The sequence below is a fragment of the Nilaparvata lugens genome, chromosome 5 (assembly GCF_014356525.2).
Source record: "Nilaparvata lugens isolate BPH chromosome 5, ASM1435652v1, whole genome shotgun sequence".
Taxonomy (NCBI): domain Eukaryota; kingdom Metazoa; phylum Arthropoda; class Insecta; order Hemiptera; family Delphacidae; genus Nilaparvata; species Nilaparvata lugens.
The window spans coordinates 23,278,517-23,285,366 of NC_052508.1; the positions used below are offsets into that span (position 1 = coordinate 23,278,517).

Below are 6,850 nucleotides of genomic sequence, written 5' to 3' on the forward strand. Positions count from 1 at the left end.
CTCAACATTCACAACAAGACCTTGTGAAGGTTGTGAATGAATGAACGCATGGCATTCACCAGATGTGTAAGGGCCAACGCCCTCACTTCACAACAAGGAAGGCAGAGCGTTGAGCCGACCTTGACACAGTGAGCGATCGGCCGATGTTGTCAGCTCATGCGCATGCTTGCGCGTGCGTACACACTTCATTCTATAAAACACATTTTAATTTTTCTTATCACTCAATGCAACTTGGAGAGTGAGTGATTGAGTTCTCTACACGTATACTAGTGTGATAGGTGAGTGAAAACTTTTTATAGAATAACATACTATTTTTTTATTGATATATACAAGTAAATTATGCGGTTAACAAAGTAGGTTATGTATATGCTGATAGGCGATGCAATTGTCACCTTAACACAATACTTGAAAATTATAGATTATAATGAAAATATATGTAATGGCTTGTGCCAAAACTAAATAACACAATACTTGAAAATTGTGATTTACAAGATATAGGTTATAATGCCGAAAGGCGATGTAATGTCAAGTCCGAAAATTTGTTACAAGATTATTAACAAAATAACTTATAAGTAATAATAAAATTCATAAAATGTTAACTGGTAATATAATTATCATGATTTAAATTTTATGCATTTTAACAATGTTTATGTCAGTCATGCACTGATTAATATGTTTCACAAACAGTAACAATGATTTGCATTATCAAATTGCATTATTTGCATTAATAAATGATTTTCATTTTAAAAGTAATAATATCGTAAATTCATAAAGTGTTAACTGAAACCCTAAAAGTAATATACTATTTTTTTATTGATATATAACAAGTAAATTATGTGGTTAACAAAGTAGGTTATGTATATGCTGATAGGCGATGCAATTGTCACCTTAACACAAAACTTGTAAATTATAGATTCATACAACCTCAGCTGAGTGAAGTGGAGGAAACACAATACTTGAAAATTATAGATTATAATGAAAATATATGTAATGGCTTGTGCCAAAACTAAATAACACAATACTTGAAAATTGTGATTTACAAGATATAGGTTATAATGCCGAAAGGCGAAACAAAATATGTAATGGCTTGTGCCAAAACTAAATAACACAATACTTGAAAATTATAGATTATAATGAAAATATATGTAATGGCTTGAGCCAAAACTAAATAACACAATACTTGAAAATTGTGATTTACAAGATATAGGTTATAATGCCGAAAGGCGAAACAAAATATGTAATGGCTTGTGCCAAAACTAAATAACACAATACTTGAAAATTGTGATTTACAAGATATAGGTTATATTGCCGAAAGGCAAAACAAAATATGTAATGGCTTGTGCCAAAACTAAATAACACAATACTTGAAAATTGTGATTTACAAGATATAGGTTATATTGCCGAAAGGCGATGTAATGTCAAGTCCGAAAATATATGCCGAAAGGTGATGCAATGTCAAGTCCGAAAATATATGCCGAAAGGCGATGCAATGTCAAGTCCGAAAATTTGTTACAAGATTATTAACAAAATAACTTATAAGTAATAATAAAATTCATAAAATGTTAAATGGTAATATAATTATCATGATTTAAATTTTATGCATTTTGACAATGTTGATGTCGGTCATGTACTGATTAATATGTTTGACAAACAGTAACAATGATTTACATTCACTTTTAAAATTTTGGATGTCTTTGGGGGTCAAGATCAGCGTGAAACGTTCAGGTATGTAAACATCTGTTGTTCTCTGACCTGACAGCCGGATCTTGAGCACCACGCGACGTCCATGTTGATTGCAGACCTCCCTCACGTCCTCAATAGGGTAAGGCGTACCCTCCATCAACTCTCTTAGAGGAGTCCAGGGTTTCGGGGCGTACCTATTGATGACTCTCCTCAATTAACGAGTTCATCATAATCTCTGTAAAAAAGTTAAAGTTTGTACAACATCGCTGATTCGCCACACATTTTCATAATTTCAAATGTAAATCTTACACTATCAATTTTATCTGTTAACCTATCATCAATGAAATAATACATTCGAATATTCAACCAACCTAATGAATTACAATAGCAAAATTCAGGAATTTCCTTTAATTCGCGTCTTCGATGTCTATCAACTATATTCTTATTTATAATATAACATACGCTTATATGTTCTGACTTCTGTTCTTCACTTTTACCAGGTTTTATAAATGTTAAATATTCCTCAAACGTTAGTCCTTCTTTTCCGAAATTATTCAATTCTAATATTGTTTTGTCAATAAGTTCGAAATAACAACATCTATATTTTTTATCGATTTTATTCGAAAAATAGTTCTTATCAAATGAAATTGAATCCATCTCCAATCTGAAATTAAACAGAATATGCTATCAATCTTGTTCTAAGCCTGTCTCATCTGAAAATCTGAAAAAAAAATTCCAGATAAGTTCATTTAATTGTTCTTTTGTTAATGTTTATTTTTTTCTGTTATAACCTTCTTAATTTTATCGATAGACTCTTTAAGATGTGCACAATCACATCTGCATGAGCCTGGATATCGCCATTCCCCCAGAATTTATCATATGATGTACCGTATAAATCACAAACTGAAATATGATTATAGTTATCACTATGCCAAACTCCTAATTTTTCATAGTCTCTCACAAATGTTAAATATTGTAGATTTGTCCATCCTTTTTCTGCTAACTGGTCCATAATTGCTGATGCGTCTCCAATAGTTCAGTTAGTTCACAACGATAACTTTGTATTCTCGCCATTTTTTCTAAAGAAACAGAATCATATTTACGTAATTCATTAAAATGCCTATTTATAATATACTGAGCTTATATATTCATCAAATGATTTCTGTTCGAGAGCTCATATCTGAAAACATATTAAACTATAAGTTGGAATGATCAGCGTATATAATCAATTGTAAAATATTTACTTAGTTAGTAATTGACTCTTATCTATCCAAGACGGTTCACTAAAACCGAGACGCTTTACGAGATAACGCTTTCCAACTTTCTTTAATATTCAAGATAAACTTGCATTTCATCTAAAGTTAACTCTGATTTCTTTAATTCTTGTTCATAAAATTTGTCAGCATCCAAATCTTGTTTCAATAATTCTGTATGACCTTATTTCTCAACTATCGTACTATAAATACCACTGCATTGATCTGCATTCGTTCAGTTCGGTAGTGTCAACGGTGCAATAAACTTGGATACTTCTAAGGTGTTTAATGTACCTATGCTCCGTGGTAATAAAATCAAGTCTAGCAATGAGCGGTTTGGTTTGTGGCTTTTATCAGAAAACATGTGCAATGACAACCTTGTGACTGACATTGGAAATATTGATTACACTGCTGGGGAAGAACTGTTTGTGCAGGATGACTCAAATCTTGTGGCTATTACAGAACCTTTTTGTGACAATATGATGCTTGTGAAAATCTGTGCTTTGGATGATTGTGAGGCAATGGATAAGAGACGTTTTGTTCTAAAAAAGGATATATGTGCTGCATACAACTTATATTTAAGAGGGAAATTCTCTAATATGGTGTCAGCTAAACATGCAGTCAAAGCAAAGCTGGCTTACCTATTGAACAGTGGAAGTGATATGTCTCAAAAGATTCTACAAGTGCTTCCAATGACAATTACAACGAAGCGAAACAAAAATACCAGGAACCAGTAGGCATACCTTACAAAGTAGAGCTTGCAGATGTGCCAATTGCTTCATTGATAGAAGAACTACCGAGATTATTGGAGCAGCTGAGGAAAGAGCACTTCTATCTTCTGGACTTGGACATAACACAGGACTTTGGTGGAATATTCAACAAGAATGGAATGTGTGATTTTCTAACTACAAATCATCATTTTTGTTTCCAAGGAGAATATAAAGAAGACTATAATGTGATAGTAGATAACAATAAAACTGTTGGGATTGATTGCTTGACTTGGGTTAATAGTAATGTGAGGGTAAAAATTTATAATAAGTTTGTATGTCAAATCACAAGCCCTGGTGTAAATAAGCAGTTAGGTAACCATATTGTAGACTTTATTACCTGTCCAGATACAAGATTAGGGAAAACTTTCACCTCTCCTACAGGTAAAATGCATGGTATTACACGTTTGGAAGCTACAATCTGTAACTATAGTTTAACAAATAGAGCCAATAGCAAAACCTTTGACCCTATTCAAGATAGCTTGTCACTCTTGAATGATAGTAGAAACTATTTCCAAAATGCTCCAATTTATTCTGTGTCCTTGGCTAAAATGTGGAGAAAACTGACAGATAATTTGAAAAATAGTTGTTGTTTGATCTATAATGATCTTCTACAGTATGTTTACTGGGGTAATAGCAATACCAGCAAATTGAGTGGAGTACAAGTAAAGCTTCCCACTGACCCACAACATAGAAATAAAATAATATCCTATGTAATCTCTGCATTTAGCTTTAATCTACTACCTATTAATTATGTGGAAATTTTCGAGGATCCATCAAACAAAAATAATATCAGTTCTCACAAAAGTGTTATATTAAGAGTGGAGAGACTTATTTCTCCAAGTCAACCACAGTTTTCTCTACCATATCCAAAGTTGTTGACCTAGATGAGTTGGGTCTTGTAGCAACAGGTAACTTGATACCACAAGTCTTAAGAAAACGGGCAAACATAACTTGTAAGCTTCCTCCATACCCTGTTAAAGAGATACAACCCTTGTCTCCTATCTCAGTGCTATCAGCCAAGAAGCGTAAGCTAGAACTGGATGAAATTGATCTAAAACGGAGGAAAATTGAGTTTTTTGAAGCCACACAGTCATTTAGGGAACAGCATAAGCAGCTAGAAGAATTTGAGGAAGAAATAGAAAATTTGAGAGAGGAACTTGGACCATATTTCCATTCACATTGGCGAAATTTTGAGCCTAGTGGAGTTTATAATGTGACTGCATTTACTGTGAATAATACTGGGAAATTCCCATATGTAGGTGTACTAGGGAGAAAGATGGTTTGAAAAACGTTTACTTTGTAAAGGGCTGCCATAAAAATGTTTTTATTAATGCATACAAAGCTATCGAAACTCTCAAGAAAGAGGGTTATTTTGTAATCCCTTACACTGACAAAAAGAAATTATTTGTCTACCAAGGGAAGAGAAAATTTGTGTAATTACAGTCAATGGTATGTCAAGCTATAATGGACATACATTTCCTAGAATAGAATCAGTTAGTTTCTCCCAGATGTTTGGAAAAACTTGGAAGACACTCCCTTCACACAAAAAGAAGTGGAGCAGTATAATAACATCACAATGCTGGAAATTAAGGGAAAGTAAAAGTAGGACAGTGTAAAAGATTGGAAGAGTTACCACAAGGTATAGAGTTAGTCATTATTGCAATAAAAGAAGTGTACAATAGAAACAATACTCGGTATATCCTACAGTTTGAAAATGTGGAAGCATTGTATGTCTCAAACTATTGGTTAGAGGAAGAATTTGAAAAGCCGAACATAGATTTGAATTATAAAATAGAATCAAGCTAGATGTTTTTAAATATACACCCAGTAGGAATAAGGAAAGAGTTACTTTCTGTATTTGATTTGGCCATAGATATGCTTTGATGTATGTATAATAATTAAAAATAAAGAAAATTATTGTGACATTGACTGTTGACATTACCTCTCACCCCTTCTCCTGATTCCTCTCTCATTTTTTCTTTCCTGCTAAACAAGTGGAGGAGAGAGGAGGAGAACAAAGGACAATTTTTGTCCTCAGAGAAGAGGAAAATTGTGCTCGGAGGAGAACAATTGTCCTCCGAGGAGAGGTTTTGTCCTCGGAGGAGAGGAGGAGGAGAAAAATTTAAGTAAAAATGAACTTACATGTGTTGATTTGATGAAATGAAATAATCGGATATGCTTCTCTCAGCTCCTCGACTCGGTTCAGGTATCGTCTCAACTCAGGTAGCTCCTCACCTATGATTTTCTCGATGTAGGTAAGGTTCCTTCACGAGAGCACAATTGCTTATGAGACCGAGTTGTGAGGTGAGAAAATGCTGTGGAAAAACAATGAAATATTTAATAACTGTAACCAAATATATATATTATAAATCAATTTAGTGTTATTTCACAAAAATATGAGAATATAACAAATTTTACTTACAATCAAATGTTATCGTCGTGCTAAACCTCTGGGGAGTATCGGCAGTGTTCGCCAATTGTGATACACGCCTCCTTTGTGTTTCTATCTCACTCGTACAAGCCTGCGACAGAGAAACGACTTGCTATATAATCGCTTTTCTCAGTGGAAAATCATCATTCACGTTAGAGAGCTATTAGTACGCGCTAAAATTCTTGACACTTTCAAAACACCATGGACAAGTCACACCGTGCATCCTTCAACTCCAACTCCAACTCCTCGCAAATGTTCATCTTGCCAGACAGCCCACCTCCGGAGAGGGAGCTGAACTACTGGGAACAGCAGAAGCAGCAGAAGAAGCAGCAGAAAAGCCTCAGCTCAGCTGCCACCTCTGCTGCTACAGCTGTTGCCTCCACCTCTGGCGCCTCCTCAGATCCCTTGAAGAAACAAGGGATCTTTGTACGTGAGGAGGAGGATTCCTCCATCATCATCCCAGACAGCAGCCCTCTCCCGCAAGCTACTTGGGCACCACGCCGAGCAGCTCTAACATCTGTGCCTGCCGCCCCCAAGCAGTCAGTTAAGCGGGGGTTGTTTGTCGACGACGATGAGGAGCCCGGCGTCCTCACTCAATCAAAGGTTAGCATACAAAAATATTATTATTGTAATGTACACAAAAGATTTTATAATCTATGAATCTATAATCGATAAAATCTTTTGTGTACATTACTACAAGTCTCTATATGTTT

At 34.6% G+C, this 6,850-nt stretch overlaps 1 long non-coding RNA gene across 1 annotated transcript; it reads left to right on the forward strand.

Annotated features, from left to right (window-relative positions):
- The first annotated feature begins 332 nt into the window (after positions 1 to 332).
- LOC120351283 lies at positions 333 to 1,116 on the forward strand. Its single transcript, XR_005571285.1, has 2 exons — positions 333 to 498; positions 1,050 to 1,116. It is a non-coding gene; the product is annotated as an uncharacterized LOC120351283 (long non-coding RNA).
- Positions 1,117 to 6,850: the final 5,734 nt, after the last annotated feature.